The sequence below is a fragment of the Cygnus olor genome, chromosome 1 (genome assembly GCF_009769625.2).
Source record: "Cygnus olor isolate bCygOlo1 chromosome 1, bCygOlo1.pri.v2, whole genome shotgun sequence".
NCBI classification, from domain to species: Eukaryota; Metazoa; Chordata; class Aves; order Anseriformes; family Anatidae; genus Cygnus; species Cygnus olor.
Window position 1 is genome coordinate 164,718,122 of NC_049169.1, and position 15,302 is coordinate 164,733,423.

Here is a 15,302-nt window from a genome sequence, read left to right on the forward strand (position 1 = left end):
AGAAGTTAATGCTATTAGACTGAAAAAGGGAAAGGTTTTGTTACCTTTCTCTTTTTGTTCTTCCAGCTCACTCTTCCCTCCAGAAAAAAAAAAAAAAAAAAGTGGAAAAAAATCTAAATTACAGAACCACAAAATCACAGAGTCATCGAGGTTGGAAGGGACCTCTGGAGACCATCTAGTCCAACCTCTCTCCCCAGCACGGCCACCCAGAATTTGTTGCCCCAAGCTTTGTCCAGTTGGGTTTTGAGTCTCACCAAGGATGGAGGCTCCACAACCTCTCTGGGCACCCTGTTTCAGTGCTTGACCACCATAAAATAACATATTAAACAAAACATATTCAAACCCTCAAGTCAGTCCTTTTTCAGTCCTCTTTTTCCTTCACCCTTGGGATATCATTTATAATCCCATTCCATTTCTCATTTTCACCCCCTTCTTTGGGAAAGAGCGAGAGAAGTGAAATTTGAGCATCTTCTTGACCCCTCTGTGTTACTAATTATATCTGGGAAGTTTTCTGACGTTAGCAATTTGGGACCCTTTGCATTTCCTCTGCCATCTCCAGTGGAGGGAACTGTGAATACAGCTGAACAGATGAAAAATATGAGAAAACTATGCAGCAACGTAACTCCTGATTGCTCTAATTTATTACTCTAATGACTAAAGCCCACAGTCAGAATGGAACAAAAAAAGGCTCGTTACTCTTTCCATCTCTAAAATGCACAGTGCAGTGCCAGCTATAGGACTGCATCCTCCATCAGCAACCCATTTGGCCTCAAAACAAGGTGTGTGCCGTAACTGCTAGTTTACAATATTTTATTACCACTTGACATTTAGAAACACCAATTACAGGAAAGAAGTCAGAGGCCCAGCTGCCTTTACGCCCATGTCGAGACCCCAAAGTGAATTCAAATGGGAGCCAGAACATGTGATATGCTTTGTAATGTGATTTGTTGTCACACCCCATTCACCGGCTGATTTCAGATACATGGTAAGTTCCTTCTCTGACTTTGGTTCCAGTATGGATTGTCCAATACTTTGCAATAATAGCATCAGTATTTTTAGGGACTGAACTGAGTTATTATGAGAAAGTGACTTTTCTTTCTTTTTTTTTTTAGTAAAAAAAAGAAAAGGAAGTGAAGCTGTAAATGCACAAAATTAAATTGCTTGGGAGACTGATTTACAAAATTGGGTCTACAGACCTTCAAGTCAGGAGTACACTGTAGCCTGAGAGGGAACAGAAAGCAGTATGGTTATCACTGCAGGGGGAGAAGGCATCTATACAAAGTCCTGTACCTCCATGGGAGAATTTGTAGGGGTCTAAACAGAAGAAGGTCGAAAATGACTGAATGAGAGTTTGGCACAGGCTGTCCACTCCTGACAAAGGGAATCTGCTGCTTGCCTCTTCTTTGACACAATGTGCATGGTTCAGCAATTTGGGCAGAAAAATTGTTAACTAGCAAGCGTGATGGAAAGACAAAATGCATTCATCAAAATGCCATTTGTAACATTGTGCGTGGCTACAGTAATGAGCTGTGCTGATTACAGAACACGGCTTTAGAAAACCAGTGCCCCACAGGGCCCATTTTCTCCTGCTGACATCACATTTTTAAGCTGCTTTTCTTCCTTTTGCCTCCAGTTATTTTAGGCTAAACTGTGCCCGCACCTGCAAGCTGTGTGTTTGCAACTGAAAACAGTATCTGCCCTCAGTATTATGCTCCTTTTGTCCTAAAGAAATATTAAAAAATTATGACAAAATACGCAGGCCAAGCTTACTGTCTTCTAAGCCAATTTTTAAGATGTGACCTTGTTCATGGGCTGCACTAACACAAGATATTGGGAGACTGGTACTAATGTGCTTTGTTTATTGAGCCTCCACTATTCTTAATGATCATTAGATGCCTTCTAATTGCAGGACCTGGGCCTTTCCCCTCTACTGAGATATATTTTAAGTACAGTCAAGAAGTGAGAATTTTGTTAGGGGCAGAATCTCACCTGGAATAGATGGCTTGATCTAGATCCTGTTAACAGCCGTACAGCCATAAATCTTGGGATCCTGTAATTCTGCCCCACTCATAACGCTCTCCTGTGCCTCTTCTTGCCCAGCCATGCTTTCCTGTCTTCACTGCAACAGCAGTTACTGCTCCAGCCAGACTGTCAAGGCAGCAACACTACACAGCAATGGGCAATGATTGCACCACAAAACATATAGTTCTGGTAACTTCTAGTCTATAGCAGTTCTCTTATTCACATACTTGCACAACCAAGGACAACTGCAATCTCTGATGAGTTACAACATTCTCATTTCCTTTTTTTTTTTTTTTTCCAAACTCCACACAGCAAATCTTGGAAGTGCCAAGCCTTATTCTGGCAAAGGTTGCTACAAGTCAATACACCAGGTCTACAATACACTGTTCTTTTCTCCTTCATAAATTAGAGCTGCTACTTCTAAAGACACGTCCACACAGCCCATTGAAGCTTGTATATGTTGATTTGCTTGCATGAGTTGTAAGACAGCGGTACCAAACATGAATGGGATTACCACACAAGATCTTGTCCAAGACAGATCGATCACCTCTAAAGAAATGGGGTTACCACAGCTAGTAGCAGGTGGCTGTAGGGTTTCCATACGGCATGGCCTCTGGTCTGAATAACAGCACCGGGTATAGGATATCACATGGACTTGCACTGTGTGCATGGACTTTGAGACAACTTCCCTTTGCTAAAAATTCAGTTTGATTAGCAGAAGCCAAACTGGTGTGAGTGCATGTAGGGATGTGGCAGTTTTAATTAAATAACCAGCAGAACTCTGTAGTGCAATTGAAGCACTAGTCACTGCAGTAAACTGCTGCATCCTACGTAGAAAGGTGCCCAGCAAAGACACCTTCCTGATTCTTTCAGAGCAAGGCCGAGATGTCACAACGCACCCGTTCACTGTGCTGGCAGTCCAGGAGAGAGATGTGGATATCTCGATCCAGTATACAAAAAGCTACAACATTAATTATGGGATATAAGAACCCCTCTGCATCTAAAGTACTGCTCAGGGATTTTGAGCCCCTAGGAAAGTATCCCAGTCACCATCAAAAGCATTTTTTCTGCATGGGAAGCTCTAAAATAACACCTAAAGCATACACAGGAAAAAAGGAATGAATGATAAAACACTGCTTCAAACAGAAATAGGCTTTGGGTGAAAAATCCACTGAATTTTATGGGAGTCAATCATTTACCTGTCAGCAGCTGCAGAAGCACTTGAGACAGGTACTGGAAGATGATTTGTGTGTTGGCAGAGTTGTTCCTCCAGCTTTCACTGCAGATGCTCTCTCCCTCCTATCTACTTAGTGCCTCCCAAATACAAACCCTCTGAAAGGATTTTAAACAACGAACCGTGCTGCAAAAGCCATATAATCCTTGTTGCTATTGTACTGCTCATTCTGCAAGGCTGTCAAATATGTATACATATATTTTTTCTTTGTCTCAATATGAGACTGCATCATCTGCTCAGGCAATGTGCTCTCACTGAGGTATCCACAAGGTACCTGCATCTTGCTGTCTTTTAGCATCTTGTGGTCTCTTTTAGCATACTCCTGTAACCAAAGACTTTTCTGCATTTATGGTTATACATAGTTAAAGCATGCATTTTCCACCTCTGAAAGATTTTAAAAATGCCAAAAAATATTGCAAAACAGCCTAAAATTACACATTAAATGTGGCAGTCTGTGATTTGTGGTGTAATTATAAAACGTGCCATGGTGGTTATTAGTTGTGAGATTAAGTATTACATGTTTCAGACTGTAAAACATGCTGGAGAATTTCTAACTGTGATTGTCTATTCATCTCTAAAGAGAAAATGGGCATAATTACACCAACATTTCTAAAATGGAGAAATAGCTGCAAAAAAAACTGAAGAAAGGTTATATTTGAAGACAAGAGCTGTAAATACATAAAGCATTTATACTATTACACTTTTCTAATGGAACATTTAAACAGAAGCTAATGATTTGATTTTAATTGTCCTTTTTACATAAGCAGCAGTTGAAGAATCTTGTTTTTTAGAATTTATATGACACTACTTTTCCCCCACATTACTCATCTTCGGAATAGTAGATTAAGACAGATGCAGGAAGCATTAAAAATCAAGGAAAATAACTACTTTCACAAAATGAAAGGAATGATTTCGTAACCTTTGATCATCTGTGTTGACTCTTCAGCATCAGCAGGGTTTAAAACTATACATAATAAGGTACCTACTGTCAGATGTAGTGGAGTTCAACGAATATTTATTTATCTTTTTCCTGCCCCACAGTATTTGAAGATGTCCCTCCTCATGTGTCCCTGGAAGTTGCAGGAGCAATGGAGTTAGCTGTAAGGAGAAAAATATGCTGTTCTGAGTCATTGCATTTTTAGTATAAAAAAATAAAAAAAATTAAACATCATATTCATTGTGAATGTACAATGTTAGTTGCACCACCAGCCCCCACAGCTTATCCTATTGACTCTGATAACTGTTCTGAATGGCACAATGGCAGCACTCCGACTTTACTTTTAAAATAAGCAACTAAAATATCTTTATTCTGCCTTTCTACAATTAGGTTTCCCATTTCTGCAGTATGGCTGTTTCCTTTCTTTATCAAATTGGGCAGTTATGAAGTCTGTTTGGAAGTCTGTGTTTTCTTTTAGGGTATTTTTTGCCTTTTTATTTGCTTGCTCAGTTATGGTATTTTATCAAACTGTGGAGGAAAAATCAGAAGAGAAAGGAGGTGAATACTTTTCTTCAACTAACTGACTGAGTTGCAAATGAAGGAATACTGAGATTTTGTGGTCCACCCTAAGACATCAGCACAAGCGCAGTGGGACGTGAGTCATACTGTTCAACTAACGATACACATGATACACACAGGGCAGGAACAATGCAAGGCTGTTTTTTTACTTTAAAAGAAAAGCAGGCAGCTTCCTTGGGTGGCAACTTTTAGGAGGCATCTTGCTGCCTAAGTTGCCTGCAAATGAAAAGATAGAGCTGTATTTTATTTTTTATTTTAAGCCTGATCCACCCATCCCTGCCTTGTACTTCTATGTTCCTCTGCTGCAGCTGCTGCTGCTGCCAAAGGGTGGGCTTGTTAGGAGGAACGAGGTGGCTGATGCCGAGAAGTTGTTTTTCCCCCACTGCTTCCTGGTGTCTTGCCCTACTACCCTAAGCAGCTGGACTCTCCATCTTCCAAGCACAGAACAACCCTGCACTACCCTGTTCCCCCCTGTGCTAACAAGGCCCAGGTGTATTTCCCCATACTTTTCTGCTCCCTGCAAATCTGGGAGGCATATCCAGTAAAAATCATGGAAAGTGGATGCTTGTCTGGGGAAGGAGAGGGAAGAAAAGCTATGTGACTGTATGGGAATAAAACATGTCCTGACCCTTAAGATGCTGGAAGAGCAAATCTTTGTGGGGCAGGGAAAGGAAGAAGGGGATGAAAGAGATTCTAGGTCTCTTAGTGTTTTATATGGAGCTGGTACAGGGCAATATCTGCTGAGCTGTTTGATGGAGGAGTAACCAGTTTGCCCAGACAGTATTTGCAGCTGAGCCTAAATTAGTACTTAGCTCAGCACAGCACTTAGGTCCACACCCTCCACTGCAGTTCACATGGGGATTGTGGTCACTGTGCTGGTGCTGGCCCTCGGCATGTGCTCACACAGGCCAGGCTGTCTGCCCTGAGCATCTCTCTGATCCAGGGTGTCCTGGTTTCAGTTAGGACAGAGTTAATTTTCCTCCTAGTAGCTGGTAGGGTGCTATGTTTTGGATTAGGATGAGAAGAGCGCTGATAACATGCTGATGTTTTAATTGTTGCAGAGCAGTGCTTACACCAAGCCAAGGACTTTTCAGCCTCTCTCTGTCCTGCCAGCGAGCAGGCTAGGGATGCAGCAGGAGCTGGGAGGGGATAGACCCAGGACAGCTGACCCAAAGTGGCCAAAGGGGTATTCCATACCATCTGACATCATCCTGAACAATATATAGGGGTGGCTGGCCGGGGTCGGGGGCCAGCTGCTCGGGGATAGGCTGGGCATCGGTCAGCGGGTGGTGAGCAATTGCATTGTGCATCACTTGTTTCATACACATTATTATTAAATATTATCATTATATTATATATTATTATTATTATTATTGTTATTATTTTTCCTGTCTTAATAAACTGTCTTTATCTCTACTCACAGGCTTCACTTTCCCGTTTCTCTCCCCCATCCCAGAGAGGGAGGGGGGAGGGTGAGTGAACGGCTGTGTGGTGTTTAGCTGCCAGCCGGGCTAAACCACAACACAGGGTTATATGGCTTTTTGTCTCTCTCTCTTTCTTTGCTGGTGGCATTTGGATCACTTGTTCCCAATCCTCTGGTCAGTAGAGAGCAGTTCAAAATCTGGGGACTCTGCCCAGCTTCCTGGCACATTTGGAGCACGAGCTGCTTGGTATGGTGGCAACATCTCTTCCTTCATTGGAGCCAGGCTCTGGGAGCTGTCTTCCTCTGCTTGCTTGGCCATGTGCGCAGACCTAGGGCAGATGAGCTTTGTGCTATTCGTCCTCTGCTCCTGACCTAATTCTGTCCATGCCATCATTTCTGGTCAAATGCTGCCTGTCTCTTTCAGACACAGTAAGAAGTTGACTAGAGACTTCTCTTCTTGGGGGCTTGTTGGGACCCCCCCAACATGGGAAGTGACCATGCTGATGACTGCTCTTGAGATGTGGCTGAGAAAAAAAAAAAAAACAAACAAACAAACAAACAATCCCAAACATATAATTCCTTCCAAGGATCAGACCACTCCCAGACACTGTCTTTACACAGTCTTTTCACGTAGGCACAGAAACCTTTTCTAGATGGTGCCTGTTAAGACAGCTGCTCCAAAGTTTGCGATTTTGCATCATGCACCCCACCTCTGCTTTCATTCCTGTATCCCAGAAGGGTACGCGGTGTGAGGCCCTCATCGTAACTGTAGGACAACAAAAGAGAGATGTTTAAGAGTCTGGTAGTGTGAGAAAGGGCTTGTGATCAGACCTCTGCGAACTTGTCATGTGCTCACAAGAAAGGTGGGAAAGAGATCATGGCTAAGGGAAGGTGGAAAGTAAGAAACTCACTTGTCTTTTGGGTGTCTCCGTTGCATGAAATTCAATGTATTAGTTTTGTATCTCTGCTCTATTTCTATCCAGAGCTGAGTGGCGAGGCCATCAAGAATTATCAGCTGATTTAAATGCCATCTTGGAAAATGGAACTGGCAACTGAGACCAGCAATTATTTCCCAGCTACATTTGCTATATACTTATTTCACTTGATGCTGCTTCCAGACAGATACAGGAGTCAGTGGTATTATAAGCATGCTCACTGACTCCAAGTGAAAAATGTCGATGGGTCTGTGGCTCACCCTCAGCATGCTGTGGTATTTACTGCCTGTTATTATATCTCTTTTTTACCTGGAGAAATTATCTTTCCTTTCTTCCTCCCTCAAATCCTACTGCCATAGGACAGATAGGAGGAGCTCTCGCCTGATACCAGTGCAAGATGCCAAGCCCCAAAGATTTATAAAAAAGTCCTCTCTAGTTTATGCCCTAGGAGTGGATGCCATCCTGATGCTGGTGATCTGTGGTCAGACTGTGTGTAAATCAGCATGGAATGAGATCGTGCTGGGGCTAGCAGTCAGGACTGGAGGTGGCACTGGGAAAGAGGTGAGCCACCTTCTCTCCCTTGTCCCACAAGTCATCAGCCTCAATAATCTCCCTTAGGGTGAGTTCTTCAGATGGCAGACCTGGTGCTTCAGGGATGTTCGAGAAAAAAGGTGCAGGCGGGAGGGAGGAAATTGAGTTGGAGAATCTGCTTCTGGGCTGCGACAAAGATATGGTCAGACCCCAAGAACTCCCTGTAAGGATAAGGAAAGATGGGCTTTGAAAATTCACTACATTCATACACAAAGAGGTGAGCAGCATAGAGAGCTAAGTGGGGCTCCTTCCGCAGTGTCATCACATCACCAGGCAGCCTACAGTAGAGAGCCCACGCGTGAAGGTCCCTTTGCCCACATCTTCTCTGAGCCTAAAATCCAGGGCCTGCCCATAGGCCTCTGCTGTTTTGTACTCTGAGAGCCACGTGAGAGACTTCACAGGGAGGACAGGAAAGCCCAGCAACTCTTTCCTTCAGAAGTGGCATTTCTGAACTTCACTGTGCCTCTTGCAGCTGGCTGCTCTGTCAGCACTGACCTCATCTGGGCAGCACAAGGTTTTTGCCCAGTATGACTTGTTGAAATAGCTGATCCCCCTGAGGTAAACTGTTTCCTCATGTTCACTGGAGCCGACCTGTGGGCTTCAGCTGGCCCCCCCTTATATGTTGCCAGAAGAGGATCCCACAGAGATGAAAAGACTGCTCTGCAGCCTGCTCCCTTAGCATTGCAACAGCAAGGCACCAAGGCTCTGCAAAGGTGGTATGGTACATGGAAAAGCGCAAGAGCGTGGTGGGGCTATGGGTTGAGATGCACTGGGTTTCTGCTGGAGGACTGAAACAAGCTAGCTCAGCCCAGACAGAATCTGGTTACACAGGACAGAGTAACTCACAGGTTTCCCAGTCTACAGTGGCATATGAGTTCAGCTAAACAGACAAGGAAGGAGTCATTATGGGCAAAGACTTCTCTACTGTGTGGGCGTCATCCACAGCAGACAACCTAGCACAGACTCCCACCTCAAGATTGTTAAAACAAGCAGTGGGATTTAACAGACCAGATATATTTGGGACCCTTGTTGCCTTAACGTTGCTGTTTCTGTATCCTCAGGCTTCACATCTGCTGCATTTCTGCAGTGATAAGAGAGAGCAACTATTATAGCAAAAACTTCTCAGTTGACTATACGACTTCAGAAGGTGATGGCTTGAGAAGTAGAAACAAATTCTTCAAGGCTCCGGTTGTGTTGAGAGAATGAATATGAATCAGGAGTGAACCCATACTAGGAAAAATAAAGCATTTATAAATATTTAAAAGACAGAATACAGCAAATCTTAACATCTTATTCCAATAGATTGCCACAAAACAAAACAAACAAAAAAACCAGCTTGCATGAAGCTATTAAACCCCAGAGTTTAGATTACATGGAAGACAGTGTGAGTCTGTCGTATACCTACTCTCAGGGTATCTCAGTGCATACACACAGCAAAACTGAAGGGATATTATGGGAAAAGATGTTCTCCACCTAGAGAAATACTTGACTGAGGTTGTGCTGGAATGTCCTGAGTTAGAGTTGAACATGATGAGATGGCCACATGAGCAGTGACAGCATAGGGGAGGGTGCAGATCAGAATGACCTTCCTTAAACTGAAAAAGCATGGCACAGGATGATACACTTGTGTTTATCCATCTACCTTGTGAGTGCAATTATTACACAGGTAGGCAAAGTCACAGTAATGACACACAAATTAGGTGTAGAAAAACAGGCAGAGGAACATATGAGCAACCACAAATCTTGTTAACCTGATTAATTGTTCACTGATAACTGAATCATAAATTTTAAACATTCGTTGGAGCACACAATTGTTAAATGCACCATATGAAAAAAGATACACAGAGACAATACAGAATGGTAACAAGCTTAGAAAAAATGGCCTGTAAAGGAGGCATGAGGATGTTTATTTAGGCTAGAATAGAGAAGTAGCGTGGTTTCACATTACAGCTAAGCCAGTCCAACCACTTGCACTTGTATGATGCCTCTCCTGGGAAGTTAATTCAGTGAACTAAGTCAGCAGAAAATTTATTTTGCAAAAGAACCGAAAATTCTCCACTTTGTTCTCTGAACTGGTTCATCACAATCACACAAGGGCTAGCTGAGTGTGGAGAAATGTAGGGTGGTTCATTTTGGCAGCAGCTAACCTTCCGACTGATTTAGCTTTAATGCAAAAGTGCAACATATAAGGGTGCATGATGCAGAAACATAATCTGTATGTTTTACAAAGAAGAGAATGTTGAGCAACATTGCTGTATCCACTGAGAATACCGAAATATACAAAATATATATCAAAGATATGAAAAATGTGAAAAAAAACAACCAGCCAAAAAAAAGTAATAAAAAAAAGCTTTATAACAGGAAGAGCACCAGGTACTCAAACATTAAAATAGGTTACATAAGAATATCATTGAAGTTCCTTCACTGGAGCCCTTTCCAGTGCATTACACTGGTGTCTGCCAGGATTAGTTCAAGGTTTCTTATCTTGCCTATGTGCAGAGGTGGATTGGAAGATGACCTCTTGAGATTCGTGATTTACCAAGTTCACCCATCCTGCCTAAACCGACCTCTAACTCAACTTAATACTACTTGGAAAAATGTTTTTAACAAGTACAGGGGCAGATTCTAATAGTGCCATTTGATTAATATTTTGGTAAAGACCAGAGAAACATCTATGTATACACTGTTTACAGACACACTACTTACAGTCTGCTTTGAATTCTGAAAATCTTCCTGGATTAGCATAGCTAGTCTCCAAATAGACCATGAAAATAAGTCATACTTCAGAGATGATTCCCAGGCTTATGGTTATGACTGCAAGGGGATTGCAACACTCACAAGTCGTTGCTCAAGCATGATGGAAATTCAGTTCCAAATACTGGAAATAGGGTCACTCACTGGGAAAGTTGTACACTGAGATATACACTTTAATTAACACATCAGAAGAAAAGTATACTGAGCAGCGCTTTTTTGTTGAAATATAAGAGATGTTCGTATTTAAATTGCAGAAGTATAAAGCTGGAGTTAAAAATGAAGCAAAGAAACATGCAATACTATTTTTTTTCCTTTTTGCAAAAACAAAATTCTAGAAATGACAGGTCACAGAAAAAATGGATCAGCTTTGGCAAAATACTGAAAATCACTTAACCTTCTGTTTCCCCATAGTCAATAAATGCCATTATTAATAATGCTGTCTAGCGAGGTGGACAAACTTAAACACCATCTCTCTCCTACACAAAAGTCTCTAATCCCTTTAATGTAGGGAAGTTCTGGGAAAAGCCTTGTAGGAATAATATAATAACAACAATTTAAAGGCATTTAATAAGAAAAGATGACAATTACTTTCATTTGTATATATGTAGCTAAAGAACTAGAGAAAACAGTTCAAATGGAGCAAGTCTGTGGACTCATCTAGACTTTACAGGTGAGGGATCAAGCTAAGAAGTATGCTCTACTGAGCATCTTTTCAAGTCTTTGAAAGTCTTGTCAAATGGACAGGATCAATAATAACTTAGGGAGTATGTGTAAGCCCTTCAAAGAAATCTGAGTGCAGAACTTGCTGTGTAATCATGCCCACCATGCCGATACTGTGCAGCCTTATATGGGAAATCCCACCCTGGGACGTGAAGCTGCCATCCACGGTTTGAGGAGCAGGCAGCTTTCTTCTTTGACAAGCCCTACTACCTTTGAAGCTCAGATCTACTTGTTCTAATGGGACTGATTAGAGAGAGAGAGGAAACTTCAAAAGACTTCACTGCCTCTGTGAACTAACTAGTCATAAGGCTGTACTGACAACCTGACATGTACCATCAATTTTTTCCTTTGGCCCCCATTCTGCCCCTTAATATTAGCATCTTCTTTCTGTTTGCACATGAGAACACTGCAGGCACATACATCATACGATAGTCTGTTCCTCTACCTGGTAAGGGACTCTCCCACATTTCTCCCTGCTGGGCTTCCATTTTTCTTTTCCCTCTGAGGTTTGTTGTGAGTCACACATTTTAAAATCATGATCCTGATTCAGCAGCAATACACGGACGTGATTGCCTGACTGACAAGAGGCATATTTCTATCACAGGGCTAATTCAATGAGGACAGGAACAACTGGTACATGGAACAGGAAAGAATAAAATGCTAACAGAAAACCCTGTAGAGGGGTCTGCAACTCCTCCAGGCCTATGTGCATGGTGGTGTGATGGGCGTTCATTTAATTTCTTGTCATTCATTCAGCGCTGATCTGTGCTGATGCTCTCTCTTACCCCACTGCCAGATACGGTCCATCTACTTTGTGCATTCGAAGCAGGATCATGCCTGAGTACTCTCCCCTCCATGTCTTGACACTGACCCTCAGGTCAGTACAAGCTCTTCATTTTCTTCTCCCACTTCTGCCTGCCCTTATTGAAGGAACCATTTCCTCAGCTGATTTACCAAAATACCACTTCTCATCCAAACTTCCAAAAAAATTTACTTCAACACACGCCCTTACTTACAGGAATAAATTTGAAAATGAATCTTAGGTGGAATTTCCAAGAGTCTCCAATTTGACAGGTGTGTCTTTTCAGGGTGTAATGTTAAAAGGCCAGGGATTCTCTTTATTTTGGTGATACTAGTGTTATTATTTCATAGTCTCTGCTCCTGTCCATGACACTGCTGGTGTATTTGCTGCTGAGAAAAGAGCTGAAATAAAGGTGATTGCTAATTAGCCAAGTGATTCTGGAACAATTTCCAGTATAAGTTTACACCTGCACAAAAGTGGTAACATTTTTTTTAAGCTCTAGAAATAAATGTCAACTGATCAACCATAAGGGCTAAGCCAGAGATGAATGCCAATAGCATCACTAAGGATATACAGTTCATCAGTTAGATAAATCTTGGGTTAAAAATACAAGTTATGAAGAGTCACTTTTGCTCCTTGCTACATACCTACACACCTATACTCCTCACTGCATATGCTGAAGCAAACACCAGATGTCTAACTGGGAGGAATTTCACACAAGAGAATGATGCTATTCAGAATTTGGAAGATAAGTTCCCAGCACCCTGATGAGTTGGCACTGTCTGTATGCAAAAGTGCCTCTGCTTGCAGGAACCTGAGCTATTAAACCTGCTTCATGAAATGGCTTCTTTCAGTTATGATACTGCAGGACCTTAAAAACTGAGAGCAGACAGCACTGCCACCTACTGCTCCCAGGGACATGGGTCTCGCTTTCATCAGAGGAACCACATTTTGTGTGGTAAAAGTTGGTATTTACCATTAAAATTACATTTTCTGCAAAAGTAAATTGAATACAATAACAATAATAATAATAAGTTACTGTCATAGTTAACTGTACACTTCTCAAAACATCAGGGAATAAAATAAGTCAGAATTACTTTGCTGTCACAGTTTCAAAAAGAAAATAAGCCATCTTGCCATCTCTGTTTTGCAGCTTAGTCACGTGCTTTGATGCTGTTATCTTTGGCTAGTTCAATGGAAGGAGTTTTGTTAGCAATGCAGTGAAACTGTAGGCAGTCAGCATCTCACCTGATTAAGGCTTTAGATTAACAATACTGTCCTTAAGGTATGATGGACAATTGCCAGAAAGAGTGATAATAGAATAACACAAAGGAAAATCAAGATGAAAAACGTTAAAACACATGACTTAGGAGTGAGAATGCTTGCATTTATATTTTTTTCTACATCACCTGTCCTCTACAACTGAAATGATCAGCTTGAATCTTAGAAGTCTTGCCTTTGATAAACACTACCAGAAATGTGCCTACACAGTTATTATTTTAAGGTGATACTAGAAACTATCACAGAATTCCTTGTGCTACAACAGTACATCCTTGGCACATACTAATAACAACTGTTGATATTCTAAAGTTTCATGGAGATGGAGCTAGCAAAATACACGGTTCATCAAGATTAACAAGGTCAAGATAGACATGACTAGCAAAGGGGAGCTCTAGGATTACTACAAAGACAGTGCTAAAGAAACCACACTGGGGTTTTATGAGATAGATAAGATGAACTGGAGCTCTAGATGAGACTTTATTAAACAAATTTGATTAGAGTTTATACTTTAACAAGTTAATTGCAGAGGTTGCCAGAAACCATAAAAGTGATGGTGATTTTCTCTAACAACTGCGCAAGTTTTGAAGAAAAAGCACTGTAGTGTTTGGAAAACTTGAATTTTCACATCTTCCCCACAGAAATGTTTAGATGAAATAAATAAATGTATATGAAAAGGCACGCATACAATGTATGCAGTCTTGCATGCTGGGTGAAATCCTGGCCGAAACCACAGGGAACTGAGCTGAGAGAGGCCAAAATGTCAACTTCTGTATTTACATTTGCATGTGGATTTCACGAGGACAGATTTGCTTTCTGGCTTTTGCAACAACTCTTCCTTGTGCTAGATTCTAAAGAAAACTGATTTTTCCCATTAGTCAGAGCACTTGGCACGCAGCATGGCATTACAACCTGCTCATACTTTGTCTTCTGATACTTTGAATCAGAATCATCCTCGCATGGCAAGTCAAGTTGCCTACTGCTTCTCCACCCGTGGTGTATTAACACTGCTTTGTGAGCCCATTCATCTGTCCCTGTTATAGTCCTTGCTCATAAATCATTCACATACATGAGCCTGAGCCCTGCCTGTAGCCTGGGAACTCTTCAGGGTGTCAGCAAAAATGCTGACCGAGACAAGTGCCTACAGCGTGCTCCTTTCCTTCTTTGGTGCAAATTCAAACAGTCCCGTTTATATACTATATACCACCCTGCTGGTGGTTCGAACAAGAGTGGAGCAGAGGAGTATTTCAGCAGACAGACACAATTCTCAGCCGTGAGACAGTGACTCAATAGCATTGCCACCTGGGCAGCCTGGTGCCTGGTATGTCCTGGCAGAAACATCTCTGACCGCATCCTGGTCTGGACGCACCGAGCCAGGAGGCTTGCCATGCCAAAGCACTGTGAATATACTCAGTCCTTTCTAAAGAAAATTACTGTGAATCTTAATGCAAATTAGAACATTAAACACTTGATGCTCTCAGACTATGTAAAACATGACAGAAAAATCAAGAAATCTAAATGTAAGATGGGTAATAGGCTGCTATGAAATTCTAACTTTACAAGCATAGAAAGTTTATGTTAAGAGAAAATTATATGGGGTAAATTTGTACATATTTGTCTATTCAAGCAGTGTTAGCAGACAAAACATATCTAGACTTCACTTACCAATATATTGTCAGTTTTTCAAACACAGCAGCTTGAAAGAGCACAAAACTAACAGCTGCCTAACCAGCTCAGGTGATAGATGTTTGTGCTTTAAGGGTGGGGATTAACAAATTAAATTAGCTGCGCTTCCTCTGCACCAATTTGCCAGAAGACATATGGATGGATTTATGATTTACATAATAACAAAGGTTGAGTTAGTCAAAAGTATGGGAAAGTTTTGGCCTAACAGCTCCAATTAAAGTAAGTGGAAATTGTGTGACTAAGACCTCCAATTAGCTTTGCCTCTTGAACCAAGAATTTCTACACAGTGGCAAAGCTTCTTACAGAACCTAGTGTTTGTGCCCCAGGTAGTCTGAATGTTA

General features: G+C 41.6%; 1 protein-coding gene across 1 annotated transcript in view; it reads right to left on the reverse strand.

The window, feature by feature from the left end:
• ACOD1 (aconitate decarboxylase 1) overlaps positions 1–15,302 on the reverse strand; it is a 34,712-nt gene that overhangs the window by 10,369 nt on the left and 9,041 nt on the right.